Source organism: Lepidochelys kempii, chromosome 17 (assembly GCF_965140265.1).
Source record: "Lepidochelys kempii isolate rLepKem1 chromosome 17, rLepKem1.hap2, whole genome shotgun sequence".
NCBI lineage: Eukaryota > Metazoa > Chordata > Testudines > Cheloniidae > Lepidochelys > Lepidochelys kempii.
In genome coordinates, this window is record NC_133272.1 from 3,222,839 (window position 1) to 3,242,298 (window position 19,460).

The following is a 19,460-nucleotide window of genomic DNA, read 5'->3' on the forward strand; positions in this document are numbered from 1 at the left end:
CCTGTATTGGTAACCTATTCCAGTGCTTAACTATCCTTATAGTTAGAAAGTTTATCCTAATATCTAAGATAAATCTCCTGTAAGCCAGCTATTATTTGTCCTACCTTCTGTGGATAAGGGGAACAATTGATCACCATCTTCTCTATAACAGTCCTTAACATATTTGAAGACTGTTATCAAGTTCCCCCCCCCCTTTTTTTCCTGAAGACTGAACATACCCAGTTTTTAAGTCTTTCCTCAACAATCATGTTTTCTGAACCTTTTTATAATTTTGTTGCTTTCCTCTGGATTCTCTCCAATCCATCCATGTCTTGCTTAGTGTGGCGCCAATACTGAACACAGTATTCCAGCTGAGGCCTCATCAGAGCTGAACAGAGCAGAGCAATGACCTCCTGTCTCCGGTTAATACACCCAGAATGATATTTGCCTGATGCATGCTGGAGATGAACCCTTTACCCTTCGAAAACATGTTTCTTCTAGAAACATGATACCAGCCCTTATTCTGGATGGAAATGTCTTTCTTTCTGTTTGGGTTGAACTCACCTTCAGTTCCAGTAAGTGCCGGTGTGAAGAGGTCTCCAACACTGAGTCATTCAATGATAATCTACTGTACAATGCTTATTTATAATAGTGCCTTCCATGCACAATATCTCAGCAAACTGTCTAAATAAACCCTACAGTCTTCCCGGGGCTACTCCATCTTAGAGTGAGAGACAGAAATTTGAAGTAGATTACATTTCAGTTTCCTTTCCAAAGCATTAAGTGCATCTGTTCAGTGCTCTGCCCACCAGCAGCCTCAAAGCCCGTGTTTCAGAACATGCAAGAAGTCAGCGGTTCAGGATCATAAGATGCAATGTCCGTGCAATAAGGATGCAAAAGCTTGGGGAGATAAACAGAGCCTGTGCCTTTGCCAGTATTTGCTGTTTGTCAAGGAAGTATTGCAATGGAGGACTGATTGACTCAGTGGCTTGTCCGTGGTATATGGAGCCTTTTACCCTTTGGTTCCCAATTCAAATCCAGTCCTAGGCAGTAGTGATCAAAAGTGCTGGCCTATAGTATATTAAATGAGTTAGTGGCCTATTAGAACCAAGGAATTGTAAGATAGGATCATGTATATATGGTCCATCTAGTCCAGTATTCTGACAGTGGCCAGCCAGCTCCATATGCTGTACAGAAAGGTCCAACCTCCTCTCCCCCCACACCATAATTGTCAGTTCTATACTAACGTGCCCATGATGATGGAAGTTTCTTCCTAGCTCCAGGAAGTTAGTGGTTTATGTCCTGAAGCAGGAGAGCTGTCATCCCTTTGTAAAGCTTTATCATGAGAAGTGTAACAGCTGCTTTTCTTTTTAGTCAGACAATGATCTAAACCTTTCTCTAGTCCAACTAAGCGCTTTGCATGTATTACTTTGTCCATGTCTTGTCTCTGACCGTATTCTAGTGAACAGCTGCCTGCGTCAAAACCCCACCATCATGAATGATGTTAGCTAGCACCCAAGTTGGCAGTCTCATTAAAGAGGCCAAGGAGAGACTGAATCAACCCTCCAAATCAGGGCTGAGGCACACTGAGCATCCTGTTCCCGTTTTGTGCCTAGTATAGGACTTTGCTCACCTGAGCAACCAATCCAACACCTTTCTCCAGCACTAATGTAACAAACCTTAGTTGTACAGTCTTGAGAACTGTCTTTGGTGGCCAGCGAAATCCCTGCAAAGCTGTGTTCTGTCCTGGATGAAGACAGAACCACAGAGCCTATTGCATTCTGACTTCCCAGATGCGCTCGGATTGCTTTTGAATGATGTATTGATTCTTTTCTTTTTTACTTCTATCTTTTTATGTCAATAAGGGGCATGAAGTCCTTTTGATAAACCTCTGAATTGTGTTGACCTCTCTCTATCAGAGAAGCTGTTACCAAATCCCCTAACTAAATATATAATTAATCATTAGAGCTAGTTAAGCAGAGGCATTCTGTAGTCTGGCAGTAACACAAAGAAGTGGATGTGCAAGTTTACAGGCCACCTTTGGAAATGTGCCCTTTACAGAGATAAGAGGAGGTAAATCCCATCTGTTATTGCAGATTGTTTACAAGCACTTCGGAAAGGTCTAGATTCCCGGAGCACCATGATTCTGTGTGCTAAAGCTCACCAGCAAAACAACTTCTAGCTAATGTGAACTGGCTGAAGGAAATCGCGGAACCAAAACCAAGTACATTTAAATCTCAAATGTGAATCCATTTCCTATACGAAGGGCTCAAGCTAAGTCCCTAGGCTGGGAAGAAGTGAGAGCTGCTCTCTCCTGCCATAACCTGGATGTGGCAACCTGAGACTAGGGTGTGCTAGCCCAGTTGTCTCTTCCCAGTCTGCTGATTTTAAAAAGCTGCTGTTTTAAGGGCTTGTCTACAAAGTTATACCACTTTGACCATCCCAGTATAGTTAAAGCTGTACACCCCTCCTTATAGAGGTGCTTTATACCCGTAAAGCTATTCCCATATGAGAAGGGGGATAAGCTATAAGCTATCCCCACTAGGCGCTGTGATAACTATTTCACTTAAAGCTATCCCCACTAGGCGCTGTGATAACTATTTCACTTAGGGCATGATGTTTTTAACCTAAATCATCATACAGGTATAAAGTCTGTTTGGAGACACTGCTTTGTGACATTGCTGCCTGAGGAGTGAATGAAATCTCAGTGACGAGATAACTGGATCTGTGGATGAGGGGAAAGCAGTGGACGTGTTGTTCCGTGACTTTAGCAAAGCTTTTGACACGGTCTCCCACAGTATTCTTGCCAGCAAGTTAAAGAAGTATGGGCTGGATGAATGGACTATAAGGTGGATAGAAAGCTGGCTATATTGTCGGGCTCAACAGGTAGTGATCAATGAATCCATGGCTAGTTGGCAGCCGGTATCAAGTGGAGTGCCCCAAGGGTCAGTCCTCAGGCCGGTTTTGTTCAATATCTTCATAAATGATCTGGAGGATGGCGTGGATTGCACCCTCAGCAAGTTTGCAGATGACACTAAACTGGGAGGAGAGGTAGATACACTGGAGGGTAGGGATAGGATACAGAGGGCTCTAGACAAATTAGAGGATTGGGCCAAAAGAAATCTGACGAGGTTCAACAAGGACAAGTGCAGAGTCCTGCACTTAGGACGGAAGAATCCCATGCACTGCTACAGACTAGGGACCGAATGGCTCGGCAGCAGTTCTGCAGAAAAGGACCTAGGGGTTACAGTGGACGAGAAGCTGGATATGAGTCAACAGTATGCCCTTGTTGCCAAGAAGGCCAATGGCATTTTGGGATGTATACGTAGGGGCACTGCCAGCAGATCAAGGGACGTGATTGTTCCCCTCTATTTGACATTGGTGAGGCCTCATCTGGAGTACTGTGTCCAGTTTTGAGCCCCACACTACAAGAAGAATGTGGAAAAATTGGAAAGAGTCCAGCGGAGGGCAACAAAAATTATTAGGGGACTGAAACACATGACTTATGAGGAGAGGCTGAGAGAACTGGGATTGTTTAGTCTGCGGAAGAGAAGAATGAGGGGAGAGATTTGATAGCTGCTTTCAACTACCTGAAGGGGGGTTCCAAAGAGGATGGCTCTAGACTGTTCTCAGTGGTAGCAGATGACGGAACGAGGAGTAATGGTCTCAAGTTGCAGTGGGGGAGGTTTAGGTTGGATATTAGGAAAAACTTTTTCACTAGGAGGGTGGTGAAGCACTGGAATGCGTTACCTAGGGAGGTGGTGGAATCTCCTTCCTTAGAAGTTTTTAAGGTCAGGCTAGACAAAGCCCTGGCTGGGATGATTTAGATGGGGATTGGTCCTGCTTTGAGCAGGGGGTTGGACTAGATGACCTCCTGAGGTCCCTTCCAACCCTGATATTCTATGATTCTTTTTCTGCTTCTCTGACTCCAGCAGCAAAAGTGTCACATATGTGGGGTGGCTCCACACAGCCTTTTCCTCCCCATGCAGGGGTTTAAGGGATCCTTCTGCAGAGTGTCAGTGACGAGTGTGGCAAGGAGGGCTCATCCTGAGAGTAAAGCAGGACTGAGAATTAGGAGGTCTGGGGGTCTACTCCCAGCTTTGCTACTGAGTGTCTCAGTGGCGTTGGTTATGTTGCTTAATGTATCCAGGCCTCAGTTTCACAGCTAATATTGACCCACTTTGTGGAGAGTGGGGACTGTGTGATTCGGTGATGTTTGAAAAGTGCTTAGAGAGACCCTTTGATACAAGTACAGGGTTGACATTATTTGATATTTCCATCCTCCCCTCCACCCGATTTCAGGGTCACATTCCCTTTCATCCCACGTTTTTTCCTGAATTAAAGCCCTCCCCGTCTAAAGAAAAATGTTTGGGCATGATCTCTGCACACGAGGTTTCTCCATATGGCCAGTTGCACAGCTGGAGTCTCTAGAGCAGGGCTCGGGGTTTTTTTTGTTTTTTGTTTTTTTACTGTTTTTAAGTGCAACAGCCAAACCATAGCACGTTGGAAATAATCAGGTTAATTACTGACATGAGCCCCTTTCATAGTGACTCCAGCATGTAAATATGCTTGTCTGATGCACCTAAATATCCTGAGCCATATTTTCACTTCATTCACACAAGAGGCTTTATCCTGTAGACAAATACAAGTCTTTTAATTGGAGGGACAAAATCAATACCCATGCAGCTCTCATATGCGGTACTTTCTATCCTGCTGGGTAATTTTAAAAATAGAGTTTACATTGTAGCCACCCCAAAGTCCTGGAAGGAATAACAGTCCCTGAAAACACTGAATCAATTGAGCATCAGCGGGAACAGCTCCAAATCATGACCTTAACCTGGGAGTGAGCTCAGCCCTTCTGCCTGCTGCACCAATCCTCTGACCTGGTATCTGTAGCTATTGGACCTTCTCCTCCCTTTGTCTCCATCCTCCACTGTCAGAGCCTTCAAGCATAGGTGCTGGAGCTAGGGGCGTTGGGGGTGCAGAAGCACCCCCTGGCTTGAAGTGGTTTCCATCATATACAGGGTTTACAGTTTGGTTCAATGGTTCTCAGCACCCCCACTATACAAATTGTTCCAGCACCCCTGCCTTCAAGGGGTCTTCAAGTTACTCCCCCCAGAAAAGTTTCAGAACTTAGAGCTAATTTGTATGCTGTATGTACAGAACTCTATTGATAATTGTGGGAACAAAGCAGAAGGCTGATTAGGAATTCTGCACCTTCCCCCCCCAGGCAGGAAGTAACTGTTACTGACATGGCTACAGAGGAGAGCCAGTCCCCCCTCTCCCTCCCTATCCCCACCAAGTATCTGTGTGGTCCCCAGACCTTTGCTGGTGCAGCTTTACTAGTACAGCTATGAGACACAGCCCATTCTGTTTCTTTTCTTTGGTGGAGAAGTGGGCCAAATTCAACAGTGGTATAATGACAGGTTTCAGAGTAACAGCCGTGTTAGTCTGTATTCGCAAAAAGAAAAGGAGGACTTGTGGCACCTTAGAGACTAACCAATTTATTTGAGCATGCACTTTCGTGAGCTACAGCTCACTTCATCGGATGCATACCGTGGAAACTGCAGAAGACATTATACTGGTTAGTCTCTAAGGTGCCACAAGTACTCCTTTTCTTTTTGCAAATACAGACTAACACGGCTGTTACTCTGAAACCTGTGTGTATAACAGCCGTGTTAGTCTGTATTTGCAAAAAGAAAAGGAGTACTTGTGGCACCTTAGAGACTAACCAGTATAATGTCTTCTGCAGTTTCCACGGTATGCATCCGATGAAGTGAGCTGTAGCTCACGAAAGCTCATGCTCAAATAAATTGGTTAGTCTCTAAGGTGCCACAAGTACTCCTTTTCTTTTTACAGTGGTATAAGTTATACAGCATGTGTGAGCCGATAGGGAGCTGCATAGAAGTGCTAAAGTTGTGTAACTGGCATTCAGTGTGTGAGCAAAGCGAGCGTAATTCATACTAAGGGGTAGCAGGGGGAAGTATAGCAGGAACAGTAACTCCACCAGAGAGCTGTAGGATTAAATACAGGAGGAGGATTGCTTAATCTTACATCCTGGCAGTGATTCCCAAGCCTGCTACACTGCACTCTTCTACCCTCTCTGCATGTAACTTATTTTGCTCACCAACTAAATAGCAAATTGGTGCAAGTTACACAACTTTACCAGTTACAACAATCTGTAACCTCCATCCCCATTCCCTCACTCCTGAATTGGCCCAAAAGGGCTGTGGGAGCTGCACCTGTTTCCATCAGGACTGTTTTGCCCAGTGTATTTACATAGTGAAGGGCTATATGTGAACATCTCTCTCTTCTCCCTCACCCCCTGTTGGCTTAAAGGGGGTGGAGAGCACAGCGAAGGACAAGGACCATAAATGAGCAACATGTACAAAAGTACTAGTATATTGATCTTAACTAATCATTGTGCTGGCCCTTGTTTCCATAATTCTGCATCATTGATGTAAGTGAGTTTTAGCAACGAGTACATAAGTGTAGAGGAATTTTCGTTTAAAATGAGAAGCACACCTTACTAGAGAAGGGCTCCGAAACAGCTAGTATATGTCCAGCCACTGTACTGGCAGCTTTCTTGTTCTCCATAATCATAGAACATCAGGGTTGGAAGGGACCTCAGGAGGTCATCTAGTCCAACCCCCTGCTCAAAGCAGTACCAGTCCCCAATTTTTGCCCCAGATCCCTAAATGGCCCCCTCAGGAACTGAACTCACAACCCTGGGTTTAGTAGGCCAATGCTCAAACCACTGAACTATATCACAGCCTTCATTTAAAAAAACAAGTCTCTGGCTCTTATGGTTGCAGAAAAATTTTTTAAATCTAATGCCTGTATTTCAAAATGTCCGTTACTTCACACTCACTTCTGCAAGTGGTAAAGGGGTAATGTCCGTGGGCAGCAATAGAACAAGTAGCAAAAGGAGCCCAGGAGGAGTGTGGTTGGAGATGGGGGTTTCTTTGATCTGTCTAGGAGTGCAATAAGTGAAGCATGCTTTCCAGAGTTGCCATTAAACCTTTGTCATGCTGCTGTGTTTAAATCAGATGAATTTACAACTTTTTATATGTGCTTTGTTGTATTATCTGAGCTATTTTGTAACATACAAGTATAATCAGCAGTAACGTTCGGCTCCTGGCAGAGGCACCAGTAATGGGGAAGACAGGTATAGAAGCGCACACAGTTTCAGTGTAGGGTTGAAGCAGTCTTTAGAGAAACTGCAGTGTGCTGAACCATTCAAATTTAATTTGCTGGTATGACTGCGGTCCCAGAGAAGATATTCATACACCCTGGAGGAGGCAAGGATAGAAGGTCTTTTGGCTTCCTCCCCAGTGTCACCTGGCCATTTAATCTCTATACAGTTAACAATATTCCTGTTCCTCGGGTTATTCTGGATTTTTGTATTTAATCCAAGAGGTTTGGGTGTGTTATTGCACATTAAAAAGAGGCATGGTAAGGTAATCTCATCATGTTTCCCTGTAACAGATTCTACTAAATCCAATTTGCAAATCATTTGAGATTCTAAACTGCTCTTTGAAAATCGATGGGTGGAATTGGCTCTAAATCCCGCCAGTGCACTATGTAATTGCAGAAGAATCCTGATGGCCTTTAATTTTAGGCATCCAGCCCTTTGGTCAGTGTTAACGGAACACAAACACACTTGTAATTCTCCCCTGTTCCTGGTGTGTCATATTGCCCAGACACTCCAGTGCAGAGTCTCATGTGTGCTCAGGAGGCTGGGTGAAAAGGAGCAAGAGGAGCCCATTTGCCAGTTCTGCTGCTCAACGAATATTAATATTTAGAGGCTTGTTTAACCAAAGTTCAGAGTCTGCACATTTCTCTTGATGGAGCCTCTTTGGCTGAAGCCTGCTAACCCATCCCTTTCCCATTATGAGCTAATACATTCAAATTAGATTTACAATTTCATGGCACTGTCAGTAACGGGGGGGTGGTGTGATAATCTCCTGGGGGCAGCCTTTCAAAGCACTGTGATCAAATCTTACAGAAGAAGGGGCAAAGTTCAAGTCTGCAAATCAGTGCTCAGTGAAAGGGCGGTTCCTTTTCAGGCATCTGTTTCTAAATATAACCACCTGAAAACACAGGGCCCTAAAGATTTTAGACTTTCACTCCAGGGAGGAGATATGGGCCTCCTGGGCAGCTGATTCAGGAGGAAGGGAGAGATTCATAATGTAGGGCTGGTGAGATGGTGCCGTGCTGCCATTAAAAACAGACAATTTCATTTGGTTTGTTCTACTTATTTGTTTTAGCTAGTTCTGTTCCAAGTGTGTTAGTTTATATTCTGCCTGGGGCTGAACCGTGGGGACAGGCTGCCTTGGCCCCTTCAACAAGGTAGGCATTCAGATCACTGGCTTGTGATTGGCAGCAGGGAGTTTTTGTATGGTAAGGGGGAAGGGAAAAAATGACTGTAAAGTCCCCCCTCATTGCAGACTTTCTCCCTCCCAGTCACAGTCCAGTTCCACTGATGTGTCTATAATTTATTACCCCATGGTTTAGAAGGAATTATAGCTCAAAAGAGCCATTGCTGGAAGCACGGCCTGTCATCTGCTTTGACAACACTCTTTGGGCTGCTCTTATAACAGGCTGCCATCAGAAGCCCCTGACTTTTCCTGTTGCTTTGCACTGAAGACCTGGAGTCAGAGATGCGCTGACATCAGATGAGGCACTGTACAACAAGAACTTAAGGTTTCCTTGTGTGCCTGCTATCACAGTCTTAATAGCACTTTATCTGTAAGCAAAGAGCCACAACATAAGAAGGGGCTAAGCTCAAGGCATTGAAGGTGCTCAACACCTCTTTGGATTTGGCCCACCATATTTATAGTAGATTATAAATTTAAAAAAATTGTTCTGTAAATAATGTCACCTGAGGCTTCTTTTCTTTTTAGCTTTGCTTCGGTTTTTTGGTCATTTTTACCCCTTGTAAAGGTGAGACATGTCGAGGGCAAAATAGAGATAGACATTAGGATACAAGTGAGAGCAGGGCATATTGTGGCCATGAACTGGCAAAATTCCTCCTCATAACTGCCACTGCACCTCAGTTGTGATCTGGAGCTTCCTCTCACTTTGCCCTTCCCACCTTGAGCTCCCCACAGGGCTCCAGCAATGCCTCCTCCTTCATGACCTACATCACTCTATATTATTCCATACCAGTACCTCTTCTGAGAAGAGACTTTCAGTTGTTCAAAACTGTGTGTGGGGGGGGGTTGTGTTGCTGACAAAAGCCCACTAAGAACTAATCATAGAATATCAGGGTTGGAAGGGACCCCTGAAGGTCATCTAGTCCAACCCCCTGCTCAAAGCAGGACCAATTCCCAGTTAAATCATCCCAGCCAGGGCTTTGTCAAGCCTGACCTTAAAAACCTCTAAGGAAGGAGATTCTACCACCTCCCTAGGTAACGCATTCCAGTGTTTCACCACCCTCTTAGTGAAAAAGTTTTTCCTAATATCCAATCTAAACCTCCCCCACTGCAACTTGAGACCATTACTCCTCGTTCTGTCATCTGCTACCATTGAGAACAGTCTAGAGCCATCCTCTTTGGAACCCCCTTTCAGGTAGTTGAAAGCAGCTATCAAATCCCCCCTCATTCTTCTCTTCTGCAGGCTAAACAATCCCAGCTCCCTCAGCCTCTCCTCATAAGTCATGTGTTCTAGACCCCTAATCATTTTTGTTGCCCTTCGCTGGACTCTCTCCAATTTATCCACATCCTTCTTGTAGTGTGGGGCCCAAAACTGGACACAGTACTCGAGATGAGGCCTCACCAATGTCGAATAGAGGGGAACGATCACGTCCCTCGATCTGCTCGCTATGCCCCTACTTATACATCCCAAAATGCCATTGGCCTTCTTGGCAACAAGGGCACACTGCTGACTCATATCCAGCTTCTCGTCCACTGTCACCCCTAGGTCCTTTTCCGCAGAACTGCTGCCTAGCCATTCGGTCCCTAGTCTGTAGCAGTGCATTGGATTCTTCCATTCTAAGTGCAGGACCCTGCACTTATCCTTATTGAACCTCATCAGATTTCTTTTGGCCCAATCCTCCAATTTGTCTAGGTCCTTCTGTATCCTATCCCTCCCCTCCAGCGTATCTACCTCTCCTCCCAGTTTAGTATCATCCGCAAATTTGCTGAGAGTGCAATCCACACCATCCTCCAGATCATTTATGAAGATATTGAACAAAACCGGCCCCAGGACCGACCCTTGGGGCACTCCACTTGATACCGGCTGCCAACTAGACATGGAGCCATTGATCACTACCTGTTGAGCCCGACAATCTAGCCAGCTTTCTACCCACCTTATAGTGCATTCATCCAGCCCATACTTCCTTAACTTGCTGACAAGAATACTGTGGGAGACCGTGTCAAGCTTTGCTAAAGTCAAGAAACAATACATCCACTGCTTTCCCTTCATCCACAGAACCAGTAATCTCATCATAAAAGGCGATTAGATTAGTCAGGCATGACCTTCCCTTGGTGAATCCATGCTGGCTGTTCCTGATCACTTTCCTCTCATGCAAGTGCTTCAGGATTGATTCTTTGAGGACCTGCTCCATGATTTTTCCAGGGACTGAGGTGAGGCTGACTGGCCTGTAGTTCCCTAAATCCTCCTCCTTCCCTTTTTTAAAGATTGGCACTACATTAGATTAAAATTAAGATTAAAAAACAAAGATTAAAGATTTTTTAAAGATTGGCACTACATTAGCCTTTTTCCAGTCATCCAGGACTTCCCCCGTTCGCCACGAGTTTTCAAAGATAATGGCCAATGGCTCTGCAATCACAGCCGCCAATTCCTTCAGCACTCTCGGATGCAACTCGTCCGGCCCCATGGACTTGTGCACGTCCAGCTTTTCTAAATAGTCCCTAACCACCTCTATCTCCGCAGAGGGCTGGCCATCTCTTCCCCATTTTGTGATGCCCAGCGCAGCAGTCTGGGAGCTGACCTTGTTAGTGAAGACCGAGGCAAAAAAAGCATTGAGTACATTAGCTTTTTCCACATCCTCTGTCACTAGGTTGCCTCCCTCATTCAGTAAGGGGCCCACACTTTCCTTGGCTTTCTTCTTGTTGCCAACATACCTGAAGAAACCCTTCTTGTTACTCTTGACATCTCTTGCTAGCTGCAGCTCCAGGTGCGATTTGGCCCTCCTGATATCAGGATATTGCCCGAGCAGTATTTTTATACTCTTCCCTGGTCATATGTCCAACCTTCCACTTCTTGTAAGCTCCTTTTTTATGTTTAAGATCCGCTAGGATTTCACCATTAAGCCAAGCTGGTCGCCTGCCATATTTACTATTCTTTCGACTCATCGGGATGGTTTGTCCCTGTAACCTCAACAGGGATTCCTTGAAATACAGCCAGCTCTCCTGGACTCCTTTCCCCTTCAAGTTAGTCCCCCAGGGGATCCTGGCCATCTGTTCCCTGAGGGAGTCGAAGTCTGCTTTCCTGAAGTCCAGGGTCCGTATCCTGCTGCTTACTTTTCTTCCCTGCGTCAGGATCCTGAACTCAACCAACTCATGGTCACTGCCTCCCAGATTCCCATCCACTTTTGCTTCCCCCACTAATTCTACCTGGTTTGTGAGCAGCAGGTCAAGAAAAGCGCCCCCCCCCTAGTTGGCTCCTCTAGCACTTGCGCCAGGAAATTGTCCCCTACGAGACCACCAAACTTGTAACCCAGCTATTCAGAGGTGAATGAGTAGCTAAGAGTCACAGGCTCTTCTGAGTTTAAAATTGGAGGCTTGTTAGTATCTGTTTCATCAGACTCAGTACCTCAGCACCAGTCAGGATGCAGCTACAGGTATATTAGATAATTAAGTCCAAAGCGGACTGCAAAGAGTTACCCAGTTTTGTGAGATCCATTTGTAACTGGATGATAAAATGGCAGATGAAATTCAGTGTTGATAAATGCAAAGTAATGTATATTGGAAAACATAATCCCAGCTATACATACAAAAAGATGGGGTCTAAATTAGCTGCTACCACTCAAGAAAGAGATCTTGGAATTGTGGATAGTTCTCTGAAAATACCTGCTCAGTGTGCAGAGGCAGTCAAAAAAGCTAACAATGTTAGGAACCATTAGGAAAGGGATAGATAATAAGACAGTACTATCATAATGGCACTACATAAATCCACGGTACGCACCCACACCTTGAATACTGTATGCAATTCTTGTCATCCCATCTCAAAAAAGATATATTAGAAATAGAAAAGGTACAGAGACGGCAACAAAAATGATTAAGGGTATGGAATACCTTCCATATGAGGAAAGATTTAAAAGACTGGGGCTATTCAGCTTGGAAAAGAGATGACTAAGTGGGGATATGATAGAGGCCTATAAAATCATGAATGGTGGGGAGAAAGTGACAAGGGAAGTGTTATTTACCCTTCACATAACACAAGAACCAGGGGTCACCCAATGAAATGAATAGGCAGTGGGTTTAAAACAAACGAAAGGAAGTATTTCTTCACACAGTGCACAGTCGATCTGTGAAACTCATTGCCAGGGGATGTTGTGAAGGCAAAAGTATAACTGGGTTCAAAAAAGAATTAGATAAGTTCGTGGAGGATAGGTCCATCAATGACTGTTGGCCAAGATAGTTAGGGATGCAGCCCCATGCTCTGGGTGTCCGTAAACCTCTGACTGCTAGAACCTGGGACTGGATGATAGCAGATGGATCATTTGATTGCACTGTTCTGTTCATTCCCTTTGAAGCATCTGGCACTGGCAACTGTTAGAAGACAGGACACTGAGCTAAATGGACCACTGGTCTGACCCGATGTGGCTATTCTTATGTTCCCATGTTCTATGAAAGGGTGTTTCCTGCTCTTGTCTGTGTCTGAGTGAAGGGGAAAAGGGACAAGATTTTCTTGGGGAATGAGATGCATCATCTGTTACAATGGCAGGAGCCAGAATTTGAGAGAGGGCAGTAGAGGTGGTTTTTGTAACATGAGAGAGGCTAGGTGTTCGTGGTAAACTACATTTGAATTAACGATCTAACAACATCAGGTTTCTCAGTTCTCTGCAGCTCTGACCCTTTCCTTCACAATTTACATGACCATGCCGCTATGGAAGGACTTGGAGATTTATGCCACCGTGATCTCAGATGAGAAAGGGATTAAGCGTCATGCAGCTTGATTGATGCATCACAGCTGATCAGCATGCAAGTGCCTATTTGCAATCTATTCATACCTCTGATCCGTTTTCCACTCACGTGACATGCTGCAGGTGCTTCCTGTATGCCTTAGAGGGGCAATGTCTTTGTGAGTGAGATGTGTTGTATTTAACTTCTGGATGAGTTTCCCTAAGTAGGGGCTGTTAATTCATTAATGCACCCTCCACTAGGCCAGGTGGGTGTGGTGTGACCCAAGTTGACACAGTTTCCGTAATTAACTTGAACATCTGGGGTTTGATCACAAAGTTAAGTCATTCTACATTCATCTCCATGGTCTGTCTGTAGTGGAATAGCAGGGAGAGGCGTGGCAGGAGGGTGGAACTGATTTTATTGCCAAAGTAATCAATAAATTTGAATATCTTCCAAGGTGGCCAATCCCTAAATTTTTTTACTTCTGTCTGGTTGCACCAGAACCAATGATTCTGCATGGAGGAACGAAGGTAGAGTGCCTCTACTCTGAAAGAATTTGTTGGGGTTGCCTGTTGGGGAACTGCAGCTTGGAAATGCACTGGAGAACCTTGGAAACGATGCAAATGTGTCCAGAGGCAGACACTCAGTTGGCTTGTATTTTACCAGCATTCCCTAATGTCAGAAGAAACAGTGTTTAACAGGGAACATCGGATGAAATCATGGAACAGAGTCTTCTCTGTGTCTGAGGTGGGGGAGGATTTGTTCAGAGAAAACACAAGCCATTGGCACTCTCACGGTTTGAAGACAGCACTTTGGTGGTTGGAGGTAGGGTGACCAGACAGCAAGTGTGAAAAATCGGGACAGAGGGTGAGAGGTAATAGGAGCCCCAAATATCGGCACTGTCCCAATAAAATCGGGACATCTGGTCACCCTAGTGGATTTCTCTTTTGTTTTGGTTTTAACTGATCCCTTGATCTGAACCTTCACAAAGAGTTAGATTTGAAGTTGGCGCAAAAGTTCAAGATGGTATTTCTTTTCTGACTCACTTCTCCTGGGCGATTGATGATGTCAGAACGACTTGTCACTAGCTTTGCTCTGGTGGTGTATGTGAGCAGCAGAGCCCAGCCATCAAGCTCTTAATTATGTATAAGATGTGGATCCAAGGATTGTTTGTAAATGGTATACTAGGTTCTGGCCACTTGGAGGATTTTGTTGGAGAGATGAGGGACTTTGATTTTATATAGGCCTAGGGCAGTGGTTCTCAAACTTTTGTACTGGTGACCTCTTTCACATAGCAAGCCTCTGAGTGCGACCCCCCCTTATAAATTAAAAACACATTTTTATATATTTAACACCATCATAAATGCTGGAGGCAATGCGGTGTTTGTGGTGGAGGCTGACAGCATGTGACCCACCATGTAATAATCTTGCAACCCCCTGAAGGGTCTCGACCCCCAGTTTGAGAACCTCTGGCCTAGGGGCTTCCCTCTTCCACATATTATCAGCTAGCAAGAGTGAGGAGCTTAACAAACATCTGAATCTGCAGACCCTGACAGAATGGATCAATCTGACCCCAGGCTGGTGATCATTGTGGGACTGAGCAGTTTTATCTCGTATGTCTTTTGTGGGAGAGAATAATACACCAAAACTGGGGAAGAGAATCCTGCAGCATTGGAACAGGAGAGCAAAAAGAGCTGGAGTCTTACTGGCGTGAAGGCAGTCTGCTCTGGTCTATACATTCACATCAAGCTGGGCCATAAAAGGTCAGAGTAAGAATTCATCCCAAATGAGGGAATTAATGTGTCTAGTGCTTTGAAGGTGTAAAGTATTCTGAAAAAGTTCAGTGTGCATAGAATCATAGAGCTGTAGGTCAGGAAGGGACCTTTAGAGGTCAAGTCCACCCCCCTGACAGGGGTTTGTCCAACCTGTTCTTAAAATCTTCCACTGACGGGGATTCCACAGCCTCCCTTGGAAGCCTGTTCCAGAGCTTTGCTTCCCTTATTGTTAGAAGGTTCTTCCTAATATCAAACCTAATGTTCCTGACTGTTCTCGGCTTCCCATCCTAGGCTCGAGATTGAACTCCTAGATCTAGGAAGTGTCACTTACCTGTAGTCTGACCTCCCTTCATGGGGCCTTGTGCAGGAACTTCATCTTGAAATCCCAGAGCTTTGCAATGGCATAATTCCTCAGTGCTGGACTTTTCACTCCAGCACTCAGTGCAACTTGAGCAATAAGCTTGTCTGAGCAGATCAGCAGAAGCAGTTTGAATTAGCTTCTGAATGGCAAGTCTCATTCAGGCAGCCTCTGTCCTCTTTGCTGGCTGTGATCCTTAGGCTGGTTTCAGAGGGTCTCTCTCACCTGAAAAGATGCATCAGAAGCTGATAGCAAATGGGATTCTCCTTTTTCCCATTGCTTAGTTAGAACAGTAATCCATATGGGGTGGGGGAGTCTCTCTCCTCCCCCTGGACTCTCTGACTTCTTCTGAGCTCCCTGATGTCACTCCAGCCTTTCCCAGCAAAGGTTAAGGTGGATGTTTGAAATAATATTTGTCTTTCCCACTGTTGTCTCCTCCCTGGTCCTGAACGTCGTCAGTCAGAAGCGGAGTCTGGAAGATATGAGGGTAACATGCCAGATCCTCTGTGTGTGTGTGTGGGAGTATAAGGGAGTACACTCTCTGCTTTGGTAAGTGACGTGGGAATGTCTGCTTTTCCAGAGGCTCCCAGCTGACCAGCCTCCCCTCATCTGCCCTCCCCATCCGTTGCACAGCTGTTTTTATAGCTTGGAACATCAAAAAAAATTGGACAGGTCAGATCTCTGCATATGTCTCCCCTCGAGGTCTCTTCTGATTTCACATTCAAAACCCTTCCAGAAAAGCAAAATCCCACCATTCCACTCATTTTTCTGTCCAAAGCATTATCCCACACTCCAGGTCCATATCCCAATCCTGCATGGTGGCAAGTGAGATTTTGGACATAAAGGTGGAAGTCGTTGGGTTTGGGGCAGGGAGAAGGCTCAGCTGCTGGATCAAAGGACAGAGATCCAACTCCTAGTGGCTTCTCAGTTGATATTTCTGTTAGCAAAACCTAAACCAGATACCTTGTCTGTTGCCCAGCCAATACATGTTTCCTACGGTACATTTACTACTATGTTGTCCAGTCTAGTTTGAAATTTCTTAAGCAATAGGCTTTCCACCATTTCCCTTGGACGACTATAATCTTGCAATCTATTGAAGCCCAAGTTGCTGTATGCAGAGGAGTATTAAAGCATGACTTGTCTCTGTCCAGTCCTTTTGCCAGGGAGTGGGGGAAAGCCTAACCCTGAGAATTGCAGAGCTTGCTTGTGTCCACTTCCCTGACCATTGGGATAAGAAAAACATTATCTCCACCCTCTGTCACTAAACACTGCTATAAAACAAGAACCTTATAAATCAGTGACAATGTACTTGATGGTGCAAGTGGTCTCCATGTCTGAGTCAGTCTGAAAGCAAGCAAGAGAGTAAATCTCTCTCCAGTAACTGTAAATTGGTGGATAACATGCAACTTGTTTCTCTGAAAGATGCAGGAAAGCAGGATAATCCAATCTCACCCAACTCCTTAATACAATTAACTCACTCTTCATTAAGGTTTGGAGTCTGGGAACAGATCATTGTTACAGGATAATGGTCTCCTGCTGTTACTTTAATGCTCAAGCAAAGCCAAGACATTTATTTTCAACGCAGGAGACATTGACATTGATCTTGTACAATGTTCAACTGCTAGGTCTTTATTTCTGTTATCTCAATTGACTGATGTCCACTACTTATTATATCATGTGGCTGTTGGAGCAGTGCAGTGATAGCTACTCCTTGTGCTACTGGAGACCTGCATTCTGGTTGGATTACAGAGCAGATATAGATTCGCTTCAGCCAATCAGAAGCCATCTTATTAATAAAAGTATAGGTATTTTTAAAGTGCAGTATACTGTTCTTTTCAGCTAAAGTCTTATTTTGTTAACTGTATTAATCACCCAATCACAGTCAGCCATCTAGCAATTGGACAGGCTGGCACAGATTCCATGCGGGATAATAAGTGAGGCACCATAAGTGAAGAGCTTATACTAAAAGACTTGGCGTCAGCATCAGTGGGTCTGATTGTGTGTGTCATCTTCAGCATGACAGGAGTATTGGGATCCATCTCTTGTGTGTATCTGGGAGGTGGCTGAAAAACAGTTAAATAAAGAATATTAAGGGTCATAGAGGCTTTGTGTCAAGGTTCTGTAGAGCATTAGTACAAGGGTGGTTTGATTGGAATGGGCTATGAGAACTGTACACCTGCTGCAATGTGAGAGACAGGGTGACTGACAGAGACAACACTTTAGTATACTGGAAGCATCTCATAGCCTGCAATGAACATCCAGAGCTGTTACTTTCTTTTAAGCATCATTATAATTTCAACAGCCAGCCACTGTTTTGTTTTTTGTTGTCATTTTAGAATTCAAGACGCCAAGCTTAGATATGAGCATTCTCTAGCAGGCCAGTGTTGCTACAGCAGTGACACTAAGAGGTTTAGAAGGGTCACCCTGCTCTCATGTTCAGTGCTAAACCACAAATGTGTTCAATTGCAATTATGCCTGAGAAATAGGCCCTGCAGAGAATCTTTGTTCCCTGTCCCTGCTCCAGCCCAGCATACTCTGTGTCTGCTAAGGCCTTTGCGTTTTAGAGCTCTTATTTGGTTTGTCTCTCTTAAAGAGTTCCTGTCTGTTTCCATAATCCCTATAATCTGTACCCCTCAACTACAGGCTGCCTGGGGTTTGAGCCCAGCCAACGCACAATTTAAAAGCTTCCAGTTTTCACCAGTAGGGCTCAATCTCCCTCTGCTGTGCTACCTTCCGTTAAGTTACAGTACCAGGGGAGAAGAGCATCTTGTCACACCTTCTGGGAAAAGGGGAAGGCGGGCCCACCTCAGTGAATAAAGCTGTGTCTGTATTTGATTTTTTCCTCTTTTTCCGCCACTATCAGTGCAGCTTCACTGGCGCTAGAAATGGTAGGAGTGCGAGTACACACACTTCTCAACCAGCATGTCCTCTGGACCTACTCAGAGAAGGCATAGCCAATGTGGTTATTAAAGTGCCAGTAGCCACCAATACTACCAAAAGCAGGAATTCGGTGTTTGGATCTGGAATCAATGTTTTTCTAAATGATCTGCTCTAGGAATTATTGTAGGGAAGTTCTATGTCCTGTGTTATACAGGAGGTCAGACTAGATGGAAACTACTAGTTTATTAAACAAGTTGAGGCCTAAAGGTCTGTGTCAGTTTTTTACATTTCACAAGGATCTTTTATTGTTCTTGGTGTAGCTTAGCATTAGCAGGAAGGTCGTATTTATTTCATTGACTAGTTTTTCTAGGGAGACTGGTCTTTTGCAGGAAGAACTAGGTTAGATCATGAGAGGGAGAGTCAGGAGACCTACGCTCTATTCCTAACTGCTGTTGTCTCTGTGACCTTAGATAAATCACTTAACCCTGCCTCAGTTTCCCCACCTGTTCACAGGAGGTAACGTTTTATTTACCTTTGTAAAGTACTCTGTGACCCTGAGCTGGAGGTGCTGTCTGTGTGCAGAATATGAAGATACAAGCAAGCATTCATGTAAATTAGCTACATCTGCCTGGCTCATGGAGAGTTGCCAATGTAGCCTTTAGTGTTGCCAAGTTTGTGCATCCTTGAGCTAAATGAACAAGCATGTTATTTATTTAGGGCTTAAGAACTAGCTTGGTATTTCATCAATTGATGGCCCTTTATGCCACCACACTGAGCTGACTTTTAGGAGTTAATCACACATCCTCACTAAAGCAGGGGTCTGGTAAGTAGGGCTGGGAAGGTGGTGTGGTCAAATGCACTAGCTATCCCAACTCACTGTTCATCAAATCCATCTCCCCACAAGCATCCCTATTACAAGGCAACTTGTAATTGATTACAAAATAGTGTTTTTCAGTATTGGTGACTTTTGATTTTACATGTTGGCGAAATTGTGTCTGAACTGTTGCAACAAGGTCAGTATAACAGGGTGGCTCACCCCTTATGGGCTGGAGCTAGCCAACCTTGGATAGACTGAGCCATGCTTGGAAAACATTGGGATGACTGCCCTACAGAGTAGCAGGAGGTTGCAATGAAGGGGGAAAGCTCAGGAAGCTGTGGCAGACTCCGCTGAAAGTGAGGAAAGCGCTCCAGGTAGGTAGGTAGAGACCCTGACCAGGCAGGCGAGGGACTGCAAAGGCCCCAGGCAGCAAGGCCTTGGAGGAGGAAGAGAAACCTTGGCTTGTGTGGCTTTATGAATGGACTTTGTTTTGGGGGGCTGAGTTTTAGTTACAGTTTCTTTTATATTAATAAACAGTCCCCAAGGAGCAATATTTT

At 44.7% G+C, this 19,460-nt stretch overlaps 1 protein-coding gene across 6 annotated transcripts in view; it reads left to right on the forward strand.

Annotated features, from left to right (window-relative positions):
- Window positions 1-19,460, forward strand: part of SPECC1 (sperm antigen with calponin homology and coiled-coil domains 1) — a 171,952-nt gene that overhangs the window by 139,688 nt on the left and 12,804 nt on the right. The window lies entirely within an intron of this gene.